The sequence below is a fragment of the Opisthocomus hoazin genome, chromosome 25 (assembly GCF_030867145.1).
Source record: "Opisthocomus hoazin isolate bOpiHoa1 chromosome 25, bOpiHoa1.hap1, whole genome shotgun sequence".
NCBI classification, from domain to species: Eukaryota; Metazoa; Chordata; class Aves; order Opisthocomiformes; family Opisthocomidae; genus Opisthocomus; species Opisthocomus hoazin.
The window spans coordinates 11,535,776-11,549,830 of NC_134438.1; the positions used below are offsets into that span (position 1 = coordinate 11,535,776).

The 14,055-nt window shown below is 38.5% G+C and overlaps 1 protein-coding gene across 1 annotated transcript in view; it reads right to left on the reverse strand.

The window, feature by feature from the left end:
* NGF (nerve growth factor) overlaps positions 1-12,926 on the reverse strand; it is a 35,173-nt gene extending 22,247 nt beyond the window's left edge. Inside the window, exon 1 of the mRNA XM_075442857.1 lies at positions 12,776-12,926. The gene's annotated coding sequence lies outside the window, so the exon portion shown is untranslated. The remainder of the gene's footprint in view (positions 1-12,775) is intronic.
* Positions 12,927-14,055: the final 1,129 nt, after the last annotated feature.

Sequence of the window (14,055 nt, forward strand, 5' to 3'; positions counted from 1 at the left end):
CAAAGCAGGTAGTAGAATCTTGGGTAAGCAATTACTTTTCTTTCTCTTTTTTTTTTCAGTGGATCAAGGTGATAAATTTGTCTTATGCTGATAAGGCTTCACTCAACACAAATGCTGGAAATGGAAGATTCTTCCTTTTCCTTTTTTTTTTATGATTTGTTGAATGATGGCATTGCTGGGAGAAAAGTGAAATAAAGCTGAAGGAAATAGGAGAAAGAGGTTAAAGGGTTTTGTCAGAGCTCTTCTTCAGACTTCAGTTCTGTTTCCTCTGCTTTGTGCCTTACCACGAATCCATGTTGCATTGTTTCTAGAACAGGTAATTTAGAGCTCCCCCATGTAAGTGTGGAAGGTGGAAAGGGATATAAATTCTCATTCCAAATTCACACTGGACATTTTATGAACGAGTAAAACTTGTTACTGACTCACTCAGAGTTTATAATACTACTTTTAAATTCTGGTTTTCTGTGCTGGGTAACATAAACCAAAAATTGCTTCTTTTTCTGCCTTTACGTTCAGCCCTGTGAAGAACAGTATTTGGATTTCGTAAAGAATTGGCACATTTACTCCAAAGCTTAATTACTGCACCTACAACTTGTGGTCAGCTAGGAACCTCCTAGGGATACACATGAGCTATCTGATACAGTTTTGGCCTTTGTTGTCTAGTCATTAGTCACAATAGAGGAAGCATAATAAAATGCATAATTCTTTGCCCACCTAATTATGACTCTAGTTTGTGTTTCAGTTTAGTACAATCACTCAGCAGTGTGCAGGACAGAATGAGAACAGCTGCCTGAACAGAATAGCTAAAAATATTTTCCCATAGTGAAAAACAGAAATTGCATCTTTTAGGAAATGTAAAAATTTGCACAGTAGGTAAAGTACCAAGTGAATACATTCACAAAGTCTTTGGCACTCTTCTGCAGGCAGCACAACATACTGTGTCTGGACTTTACACATTCTCTAGCTCCACAAAAAGCATTAAGAAAAGTCTGATTTCACATCTGTATTTCCATGCTTTGTGTGCTGATATCAATTAGTTCAAATAACCTGACATATTTGAAATTCCTGTCATTATATGACTTAACACTGTATGTAACCACATATTTCCTTTGTCTGGATATTTGATTTGCACTTCATCATATTTATTACAGTATTATTTGTTAATGCTTTTGTCTGTTGAATCAATCGTCAGGAACAATCATAACAGTTACAGGAAAGCAATTTTATTCTGAATTGTACGAAAGGTAGTATGCGTGAGCACATAGTGGAAAGAGAGAAAACATGACATTTGTAGCCAGATGTGATCTATGGTATGAAAATCCTAAATGCTGTTGAAGAGTGGAACTCTACAGATTGCTGTCATAATCATGGTGTTAGGTATAGATTTTTATTTGGTCTTTGCCTATTTTTGCTACAATTTTCATCAGATGATGAATACACGACAATTTTAGATTGTCTAACACAAGAAAAATAAGATTTTTTTAAAAAAATATGTCTAGCAGGTTTCTGACTTTAAAATCTTTTTGAAGAGGTGTATTATGTTTGCATTTAGCATATTTCCACTCTTCTGTGGGGTGTTTTTTGGATTAATATTAGGTTCAAAGCAGATTATCAAGGTGTACACCTTACAAGATCATTTTCTGCCTGCTTAAAATCAAAACCAGAGGGAAGTTTTGATGATTAGGTGTGTACCTAGTTTCTGTGCACAGTGTCAGAGTTTAAATATATGTCACTTGGAAACAAGCTTTTGTAAATTTGTTTTATTTCAAAGGTAGAGGGGTGAACTTTAAATCTGGCCAACAATATTACATCTGTTTTTCTGTGGCATTGGAAATGTGTTATTTTCTTAGAAAGTATTTCCTTTCAGTTTCAAGTGATGGCATAATCATGGGTCAAGTGCTGAAGACTGAATTAAAATTACTTGAATTCTTTTAAAAAATGGAAATATTGAACAAAGGTAAGAAACTCCACAGTTCATTAAATAGTTTTCTAATTTCTTTGCTTTCAGATAGAAAAGGAGTGGGAGAAGTGCGAAGTAAAGGGCCACATGCTTTTCTCCCTCAAACACACAGAGAAAAAAAGTGGTCTTTAGCACAGTCCTTCACAGGGCTTCACAAAGGCAATTTACGGTGCAGGAATGTGCATCTAGGGAGAGCTCATGGATCAAAGTCCCTCTAATTATCATGTGATTCTGCATGCCTTTGGCAAAGCCAGAAACTCACACTTTTGGCACATATAAAGTGACCTGGAATGTGAGCCTGAGCAGTGAACCTTTACACTCTTCTGTTTACAGCCTGTGCCTGAGAAAATTATGAGGGGACAGTTTAGCACAATGACTGGGGCAAGGAGGATTTGGATCTAGGCAGAACAAAACCACAGATGTTGAATATTTATGGCATTGATAAGAAACACCAATAACAAGGAGAGGAATGGAAAGGATTCTTGACATGGAAAATAAAAGCATGCCTAGTTTCTGTGGCTTGACATTTCTGTAAATAAAACGAGCTACTACACAAGTGCAATACATAACTGAGTATACAGTTCTTTGTTGCTGTGTAGACTTAAAACTGGATTCAACAAAGAGCATCACCTAGTTTTAGTTGTTTTAATACAGAAAAGGCACTTGTGAAATGACACTGTCTTGTGAACCGTTGACCCACTGACCTTTGAAATTGTTGAGTGTCGATCATATCTGACATAAGGTTAGAATTTTAAAGCTAATAGGTTTCTACATAAAGATAATATATTAAAGATAATATGTTTCTGCACGTTTGATGAAAATGCGGGATAGTAGAGCTCCTGACCAAAATAAAAGCTACGGTGTTAGAGGTCCATTTGATTAGAGAATTTGTGTTAGGGCAAACCTGTACCTGTATGTTCCATAATAGTTTATCAGTACTATCAATCCATAAGAATGGCTGTGCTGGACTAGATGAGAGGTTCATATTGTCAGTCCTGTCTCTGACAGAGGCAAGCAGAAGATCCTTAAGGAAGTGTCTAAGAGCAAGATAAGCATATAGTGGTACTTGCCCAGCCACTCTCCTATCCTTCTGCAGTGTTTGGATGATCAGCTTTCTGTGCCAGAGCGGTTTTCTGTGTGTTTAAAATCTCCAGTATATTTCCCTTCCACGTACCTGTCTAGTTATTCCGTGAATCCATTTACATTTTTAGCAGCAAAATATCTTGAGACTAGGAGTTCTGCAGCTTAACTACATGGTGTGCGAACAACTGCTTTCTGTTGTTTTTGAACCTGTCATCAGGTGTTTCCCTTTGATGCACTTAGTTTTTGTGGTGGAAGAGGCACCAGGCATCTGAGCCTTCTGAATCTGCCCATGATTTTAAGCTCCTTTGGACTTTTGCTGTTTTGCTTAAGTCCAAAAATATGGTAGTGGGGAGAGCTGAAGCGTTGGGCATAATCCCCAATACAGCAGCCAAATAGTGAGGAAAGAATCTAGCCTGTGAAAGGTATCTTTTGTATAGGTGGTGGAAGCATTTAACCCGAACTTTTGGTCAAAGGCAGCATGATAAAAAGAGACAATACCAAAGCTGATGACTGTGAACTGCAGCCAGCTGGAAAGGAAAAGCAAAGAAGAAACCCCTAAAACAACCCCCCAAACTGACTAATGAAAGAATGGGTGGCTTCTCATATGAAAAATCTTGTAGGTGTCAAAACAGTAATAAATACAGGCCGTTACCATCACGTGGACATCATTCTTTGTCAGTGGAGCTCCAGTCTTACCTAGGAGACTGAATGTCACCCATAATGCTGTTCCTTGGTTCTGAGTTCCTTAAAGAGCTGCTGTATGGCTGTGCTCTGCTCATCCCCAGAATTCTGCATTGATCACATCTATCCAAGAAAATAATATTGCAGAAAGTTGGCTGCTTGTTATTGACTACCCAATCATATTCTTCTAGTAAACGGTACCTAGATCCTTCATTGAGCGGGAGGCTGGACGGATGATGTGCTGAGGTCACTTCCAATTTGATTTATTCTTTGATTCTACACTTCTCAATATTTGAAGGCCATCTTCCTCTCAGGGAACCGTGTATAACTGGCTTTCTTAATTAGTTCTGTATACTGGGTTTTTTTAACAAAAATTTGTTTATGTTTGTCATTTTGAAGTGTTTTCTATGTTGAAGGTCCAACACAAAACTTAGTCCTCTTCTAGATGTGTGAAGATGGTAGCAATAATGGCGAAAAAAAAAAGTATGCACTTTTTCATGTAACTATGCATTTATTTTTCCTGCTAATTAAGAATTCTTAGGAGATCAGAAGCAAAAAGGAAAGTGTACAAATGTGACATCTTCTGGTGATCAGCAATCTGAACAAACTTGTAAAACATGATGTTGTAGGTGGTGTCGATAATTCTACTTGTGTTCATAAAGTGCTATCACACAAAAAAAAGACAGGAAGCCATGGAAAATTTAAGATACCCTCTATGTTATTAATTTTGGATGTGGAATTTCCTTACCAGTACATAAGGAACATATATCTGTTGACCACAAAAGGCTCTTAAGAGTTTTTCTTAATTCAGGCAGAAAGGTTGAACTTTTGGAGAGCAAAGCATTACCACTGTCAGTGGGCAGGGTAGACAGTAAGGAGTACTCCCTTTATCCATGTGGGGCATGCGTGCAACATTGTTGTCCAGCAAGGTGTCTGGTAGAAAATGGAAGCGAAATAAGCCTGTACGTGGGTTACTGAAATTAAGACCAAGCAAACCTATGGAAGCTTGATATATTAGTATAAAACAGAATAAAGTCAATGGTTACTTGCGAATACATTGCCTTTCTAGAGAATCTGAAAATCAGCTGAATTTAACGAAATGTAGCTATACAATGTAAAAGCAACAATCTGTACCCAACTGCATATTTAGTTCAAAAGAATTAATGTGTTAATGTAATTCAGAATATTTAAATACCCTTAAGATAAGATGCGTATTTATTTGTCTCATAGGCTTTGAGCACTGCACACTCATAGTGTACTTGATTCCTTGAAATCTGTAGAGATAAACAGCAGTAAAATTTGAATGGAGTATGAAACTCTGCTAAATGTGAATTACTAGAAAGCATTTTTTTGTTTGTTTGTTTCTAACTTACTAAAACCTTAGGAACAAGTGGACTAAACACAAAAGCAGCATGTACAGTTTGTTTCCTAGGGACTTGCAGAAATGCAAACAGAAGCTGATACAGAATGTAATGTAAGTTAGCATAGTTCTCTTAGCAAATGCTGCATAGAACACATTATTTGTGGATCTTGGGTTTTAAATGCCCAATGTTCAGCTCCTGGGATTGAATTTCCAAAGCTGTTGCGCTCCCAAACTCCATATTAATTTTCAGATGTGTCGGAACCTGCTCAGTGTGCACTAAATATGACACACAAATATAGTGCAACTGGAAATTAGTAGCTGCTTTTGAAAAAAAATTGCCCTTTCTTTTGTAGATCATCCTGCCCTGAAGCAAATTGTCCTATGAAGTCACAGAACTCTCAACAGCAGCTGCCTGCACACTCTGCAGTGTAGCAGACCATCAATTGCAGTTAGAAAGTTTGCTTCATACATCTAAATAAGATGAAAAATGTGTACATTTTCAGAGATGACTATTCTGTGACCCCTTGCCCATTATTAATGGGGGAAAATGCCATTGTTGAAAGGCTGCTGTGTAGAAATGTTAATTTTGTGTCTGAAATATGAAAGCACCAGAAAATTGAGGATATAGACAGCTGCAGTGACAAAAGACATCCATGCTTGCACAGCTTTAATTCTTGGCTGCTGACCCACTACAGCTGACATGCCCTGCTGAGCCTCCCTAAAGGCCGCAGTGTAATCATGTTCATGATTAGTGGACGTACAGTTCCTAAGTAGGGCTGAATTTATAGTTACCTTCATCAGAATTGTCAGTTGTTCTTGAAACGTGTTAAGCAATGAATAGTTCAAATGAGCAATTTGCATGGCTGTGGTAATGCATGCACCTTGAACACCTTGCTGGTCTGGGGCTGGTACACAGAGCGGCTTGAAAGGATCATAAAATAATGGGCAGGAAATGATGCATTTTGGAAAATGCAGGCTGTGTCATTCACCACAGGGCAAATCTCTTTGTGAACAAGCACAGGTCTTTTTTCATACCTGAGTCATCCAGCACATAAAGGCTTCAAAAAAATAAAAGATATGTTTCAAAATAAAACCCCGCATATTCTGTGAACCAGAGCTGTTAAATATGTCATAATCAAAGTAATATATAGCAATGAGGTGCTTGGCATATTTCCATCACAAAAATTTCTGAAGAAATCTTCCTTTTTTTTTTTTTTTTTTAAGGAGCCTGGATCGCATATGGTTGTGTAAAAAAGGAAAATAAAGACAATCAAAGTAAGTCAGTGAACCAGACCACAAAAAAATCTGTGTCACCTTTATACCTATACAATAGACAGGAAAAAATATGAAACTATTAAGAATAGGACAAAATCAAAATTATAATTTTTAGACTAGCAAAGCCATACTTAGCAAGTAGAAAATTGTCGAAGAAATAATCTGCTTCCCAGCAGTATTTATGCTAGGCTAATTTACTCAGTGTAGGTCAGAACTGTCAGAAACAGTCTAACCTTATATTAATTTTCTGAGCAGTTAACAACTAACTGAGCGGAAACAATTTTTGTTGGATACTCTTTAACACAACAACATTTCTGGCAAACATGGCAGTTCAAAATAAATGACCAACTTGGAGTGTAAGAAGCAGATTCCTTTTATCGATTATTCATTCATTTCATACATTTTATTCCTGGAATGAACTTCGTATTTGCATGACATAAACGGTCATTGTGATTTTCTCAATGATATGTATCCCAAGGCCCAAAATGAAGTCAAAGAAATTGTCTTACCTTCTGTTTGATTTTTTTCTGTTTTTGTGCTTGAATCTTTTCCCACTGAAGTCAGTGGGAGTTTTGATACATAACAAGTCAATGGGAGCAGAATCTGACCTTTTATTAGCACATTGTTATGGACCCTATGGAAACAGGAAATTTGATTCTGGAGCCAGGAACATAAATTAGGGAAAGACTTTTTGGAATCGGTTTAATGGTCTGTGTTCGATGTTCAGTTTTGGAAAATCCCTGAACAAAAGAAACCTTGAACTACATCAAGTGTTCCAGTTACTGCAGGTATGATTTCTGACAGTGATCAGAGTTGTGTTCAGAAAATATTTGTAGGGACTGTCAGACTGAGAGGAGACTCTGTTAGGGTTTGTGTTGTAAAGTCCAGGCCAGGCAATTCCTCAGGATTTTTGCTATGTGTTATCACTATCTCACAGTTTCTGCTGGGGAGTACCACTATGAAATGTGGAAGCTATGTTCATGTGATAAAACTGATCCCAGCAACAGAGAATGTGAGCCTGATAGATCTTGATTTGGGAGGTCTGATAGTGTCAACTTCTATGCCATAAAATCTCAAAGCATTGTTGTAAAGGCAGGAGCCTAGGAATCAGGGCCTGATTTCTACATGCATACGGCAATTTTCATCTTAATAGCTGTATGGAGGCTCAAAATATTGAGCAGCACTTTGCATATTTTCTCCTGCTGTACAGTAATGATGTAATCTAAATGTCTTTCACATGAATGTAATCACACAGGCGTTTTGCCTGAAGGTAGTCAAATACTGTATCTTTCTGCCTCTCATTCTTCTAAACACATGAAAGCAACTGTGCAGTGTGCTTCATTTGGAGCTAATGCATTCAGAGGTGTGCCAACTAGTGAATTGCTGTAGCCAGCTCAGTATGTCCTTGGTGACATCCCAACTCTCTGGCCATGCAGTCAGCGTCTTATGTCTTCATTTGTGTATCCATTAAATTGGATTTCATCCCTTCTCCTGTGTCCCCGTAATTGTTTATAAGTGTCAGGTGTTAGTGTTCCAGTACATAGTAACTCATTTGCAAGTACTTAATAATCTCAGAGAAGCAAAATCTGTGGGCCCAAAATCCCACGCTCATGCACAGGAAGTTCTGAATAATTGTAGTGTTTCTTTATGCATGCTACAGGGTGAAAAACACATGTAATGCGTCAATAGCAAGTCAGATACATTTGGGGCTAGGTTAGCAAAGTCAGGTTGACTTCTCATGTCTCTGCCTTTCTACCTTGGAATATGCCAACGGTTTTTAGTGTTCAGGTTTCACTATTTGCATTGCCATTCTCTGGACTGTTGCATTTTGCAGGGTGGTGCAGTTCTCAAAGTGCAAGGCATATTGTCAGTGTTATTAATGATGTAATATTTCCCATGCTACTTTTTACTTCGATGCATGTATAATATTTTTAGTGAAAGTAGTTAGAAAAGATTTGAGTTCAATAATGACTTTCAAATAAGGTCCACAAATAAACAGGCCACAAAGGTACGAGATAAAATGGTGTTTTCCCATTTGCAGTATATTTCAGTGAATTTCACAAGATCAACCACTTGTGTACTTACGTAGGCCTTTCCTCCAGTATCTCAGTCATAATCTATTTAGACATTGATTTGCCTGAAGAGCTGTAAATCTCAGTGTTAATCTCTTTCTGCAGTGGTAACTTAGATGACCACATGCCTACACCTGACTCTTAAATAAAAATACAAATAAAAGTAAAAGTAAAAATAAAAGTAAAAATAAAAATAAAAATAAAAATAAAAATAAAAAAGAATGCATTCTTTACCTTTTCGTTTTGCCAGAATCACCATTCTTTCATCAGCAAACTAGCAATCCATGGTAAATATTACATAGTCACCTTTCTTCTTGCTAGGGTAGGTCAAGTGTTTGACAGGCTGAAACACTGAGGAGAATGTTGGGCTGTCTGTACTAGAACAGAAGTTCATCCAGGTCAGTATTCTGCCTCCTGCAGTAGCTGATGATGTTTAGGGAGTGGTGTACGAATAGGGCAACCACATTGTGATTGTCTTCTTGGTGTCCTCTCCCACTCAGCAGTTATTTTTGAATCATAAGACATCCTGAACCACAGGTAGTGTCTTTGCTTTTAGTATGTCTGATTACTTTCTTAACTCATGCAAACTACAATATCCTGTGGAAAGGAGTTCCATAGCTCAATTATGCATGGAGAGAGGAACTGCTTTCTTTCGATTGCCCTGAACTTGCCACCTGCTAGTTTTATTTCCTGCTCCTGGATTTTTGAACTGGGAGACAAGACAACAGTGATTTCCATTAAACATCTTAAGGACAGTCATCTCTTTTCCAGACTTAGAAATCATAATTTAATCATATTTAGTTTCTCTAAATACGGAAAATGTTCCAGGCCTGTCATCATCCTGCACCTTTTCTTGTTTTACTTTATTCTTTTTCTGAGATGTAAATGATGACCAGAACTACAAGCAGTATTCAGGATGTGAGGACAGTATAGGTTTATATCGAGGGTCTGAGATTTTCTTTCCACGAAGTTACTAAGTTACATAACTTTAGTATTAGAGGAACCAGGCAGATGAGAGTGCACATAACTCACATTAATAGGTACTACGATCTCTTGGCAACAGCAAAAAGGATCTTGCTTTGTTTGGCCACATAATTTTTGGTATAAATACACACACGCGCAAATATTTAATGAGTTTGATGACACGTTAACCGTGAGCCAGCAGTGCGCTCTGGTTGCCAAGAAGGCCAATCCTGGGGTGCATTAAGAAGAATGTGACCAGCAGATTGAGGGAGGTTCTCCTCCCTCTCTGCTCTGCCCTATTGAGGCCCCATCTGGACTACTGTGTCCAGTTCTGGGCGCCCCAGTTCAAGAAAGTTGAGGAACTACTGGCGAGAGTTCTGTGGAGGGCTATGAAGATGATGAGGGGGCTGGAGCACCTCCCCTGTGAGGAAAGGCTGAGGGAGCTGGTCTTGTTTAGCCTGAAGAAGAGTAGGCTGAGAGGGGATCTTCAAGAGGCTTACAAATATCTTAAGGGTGGGTGTCAAGAGGATGGGGCCAGACTGTTTTCAGTAGTTCCCAGTGAGAGGACAAGGGGCAGTGGACACAAACTGAAGCATAGGAAGTTCCATCTGAACACGAGGAAGAACTTCTTTACTCCGAGGTTGACAGAGCTCTGGAACAGGCTGCCCAGAGGTGCTGTGGAGTCTCCTTCTCTGGAGGTATTGAGAAGCCGCCTGGATGCGGTCCTGTGCAGCCTGCTCTAGGTGAGCCTGCTTTGGCAGGGGGGTTGGACCAGATGATCCACAGAGGTCCCTTCCAACCCCTGCCATTCTGTGATTCTGATTCTAATTCAGCAGAGCTACACAAAGGGCATTGTTTCAGGAGAAAAAGCAACACGCCTTCCATAGGACATCTGTCCCATAGTGGGAGATGCTTCTGTCATAGAAATGCTGTTAAATACATTGGCCTCTGTGACCGGGCTCAAGTCAAAATCGGCATCGGGACAATTTCCTTCTTACCGTGCAAGAAATGCAGTTGTAGTAGCACTGTTATGTGTACCTTTCACTTTCTTTAATATGAGGCAAGTTTCGTAGGAAGAGGTGTTACATTACATTTCTCTAAGTGTATTATCTGATCTAATAAATGTTTTAGTTCATGATCACTTTCTCAATAAGCCTTTAAAACTTCTTTTCATGAGAGGGCAGTTGCCAGCAGAGGTCACCGTTGCTGTAGCGGGTTTGAAAGGAGTTGCGTTTCACTAGATTTTATTGGACTGAATTTGGTATGAGAATATTGAATCTTTTGGAACGAAGGCATTAATTTTATTAAGCCTTTATTTTTTTATCAGCAGAGTTTGTTCTTAAAATACAGGCTAAAAAAAGGCAGAATTACATTAACTTCCTAAAACTACCAGTGTTTTTTCCATATGCCTTTAATTCACTTAATGCTAATTAATATGTATTCAATATTCTGTTAGTCCTAAAAGCATTATGTAAAGAAACAGAAAACCAATTAATAGAATGTGCATTTAAAGGAACATTTTTTTATAGCCAAAGCCATGGAGCAGTAGGGGAATTTGTGGGATTTATTCTATAGATTGAAATGATCTAGTTTTTAAATGTATTCTATCTGACCTTTGTTTTGGGATGCTGTTAAAGAAAGACATTTTAACACTTGAAAATGCTAGTCTGAACACATATTTTAGGTATTTTTCTAACCAGATTTTAAAAATTAACATCTTATGGTGATTACATAGACTGCCTAGTTATTCCATGTAGCAATTGTTTACTTAGCATGTGGGACAGAATGATCTTTTGTGCTTGTAATTCTCCACTGAACTTAAATGAAGACATCTGCAAAAATAATTTAAGCTTTTGATTGAGAAAATGGACACTGTTCAGCTAAGAGGATGAGAAAAAGAAAGCCACAGTTACTTCCTTTACTACCTTATTGTGAGACTGACAGATCCCTTTAGGGTGAGTGGCTGGGATTCACTGAGATGTGAAATCACTATTACTCTGCTGCACAGATTCATCAGGAGGGCTCTTTTCCAGACCTGGTTGAGATGTCTTAGAAAATGATTCATAATTACTAATATATTTAAATGACAAATCTTTCTTATCATACTTATGTGAACACTCCAGTTTATTTGGTTCTTTATTCTGTCATTGTAACCTCTCTGTGAAATTGCAGAAAATACTGTAACCTTCTGAGTTTAAAACAAATGTCTGACATGGTAGTTGTCAGGGTTATTTTAAAAAGCCTATTTTCCATAATGTCTGAAACAGCTCAGAAGCACAAAGGGTATGAACATACAGGCAAGTTAGCTTCCTCTCTATCTTTTTGCAGTTAATTGTCAGATTTTATTTTGGCTTGGCAAAAAAGTGCCCAAAAGACTTTATTGTGATACTCTAATGCGTGAAAACATCCATAAATTATCTGTCTAAGAGTTACAATGCAACCTGGAAGTTGTGACAACTTGGAAAAACCAGCCTGACAAGCACGCTCACTTTCGCTGTTTTTCTAAAACTTCTTGAGCATATAAGGAGAATTTAAAGTGAAGAAAGCAACTGAAGCACAAACATTTTTTGTTTTCAGCATACAAGTTCCTTCTGTCTCCCTGACTGGGATCCCCATTTTTGTCTCTGACTCACGTATCAGATAAAACAGTGTTATCACCCAGTATAAATCAATAAACGTTGTCAGTTCCATCGTGTGACTAACAGGCAGGCAGCAGGGAGTTTGTAAGCTTTTCCAAGTCGACGTCCTAGAGGATACACAGTCTCTAATAAACTACTGCTCTGCCTGTAGCTAAAAGGTTTCTGCCTTGGGCCAGTCATGCTTTGGTTTACCGGAATTCGTATTTATTTCTATTACTGAAGAAAGAAAGAAAGGAGTTCTTATCACAGAATTATCATAGGGGGAAAAAAAAGGAAAGTGTTAAGTAAGCCTTAATATTCAGAACAAAGAGTAAAGAATTTTCATATAGGTGTAACTGCTGTGCGATGCAAATAAAACTAAGTTCTCATATACCTGGATAAAAAGAATGCGAAGAATACTTATGTTTCTCTAAGATTAAGCTGTTGTTAATAAAGATGATTTTCAAGCTTTAAGTATAAACACGAATGCTTTGTGAACACCTTCCAGATGTGCATGCAGTTTAACCTGCGTTAGTAGATGCAATTTTCAGTTTCACTAGACCACGCTTTTCTTGCAAATGCTGTTTTTAAGCAGCGAGCACTCTGTATTTCAGACATCTGATCTGTTCCTCCTCAAGAGAGCAAAAATCACTGTACAGCAAAACCACAGTGGCTAATTTTGAAGATACCAAACTTCCACAACTGCTGCAACAGGCACATTACTTGCTTTGTGAAAACTGACTGTTATGGGGTCACTCACCTCAGAGCAGTATCACTGGACGCTGGGCGTACAGGGAATCCGAAGTGTTGTCCAAGCTGTTTTGTAGTCTGTAGCACCCAAGTCCGCAGACACTTTCCCAAGCTAGAAAAGCCATTCACATTCCCTCTGCCTTTCCAGCCTCATTCACTGCTCTCAGGGCTCAGCTAGCTGCACTGACTCACAGAAATTAAGCTCCCTCTGGGTCCTAGTGCTGTAAACGTGTGGGAGCTGCACAGACTCGTAGGAATTCAGCCCTTGGCTTGGTGCCTAGTCCATGCAGTGCTGCACAGATGTGCAGTGAAAGTTTCAAAGCGTGCACTGGTTGTATGACTACGCATGCATAATACTGAGAAAAACCTCCAACTTCCTGGTTCCACTGTCAAGAACTGAAACCCGTTTTAAGGGACGTTTTGTCTTCAGCCTTTCTACTTTGCATCTTAATCCCTGCACTCAATTTAAAGATGAAAGCTCACAGAAGGAAACTCTGAGCTTGCTCATGAATGTGTCCTTTTGAAAATCATCCGTAGAGCCCTTTGCTCATGTCATGAGTCTGTAAACAAAACTATGGGAGCACTAATAGTTAACTGGTGAAGCAGTGGACTGGGTTCCTTGCGAAAATTGTGCGGTCCCCATTATCAGCTGTCTTTATCAGGGGTCAGCCAAACACTCATCTAGAACACCAAAGAAATATTTGACCCTGACTTGGGATAGAGGAAAAGATACAGGAGCCCTTACGGCCGTCATATTCTGTGTTTAACAAGCTTACCTTAAGCAGCAAAGAGATATGGAAATGTGTTCCATTATGTTTGTGGAGGAGGATTAAGTACTTTACAAGGAAACAACAGCGTGTTTTAAGCACTGATAAATATAGGAAAGAAACACAAAAGTGAAAAATTTCATAAGATACTAACAAAAAGCAAGTTGGCTAACTATGTAGAGAATTATGAAGCAGCCCCTTAAAATGTCATAGTTCTCATTCTGTCATAGTGTAACCTTTGTGGTTACACAGACACAAGGAAAAAATTTACATTGTCCTCTACTGAAAAGCAGACCACTGCATTTTATCTATGTGGAAATAATCAAAGATTTTTTGTTTCCATCCAGAAGAGGGCAGCCATCTGGAGAGACTTGTCCTTAGAATCTTTTGGGGAAGGGAAAGATGTTTGGAAGGTTCTACACAGAGGCGTAGAGCCAGAAGGCAAAGTAGCTTTGAGATAATAATGTTTCTTATTTGCCACATGGACAGGCTGCTTTCTGAACCTGAAGCAAGCATACCTTCA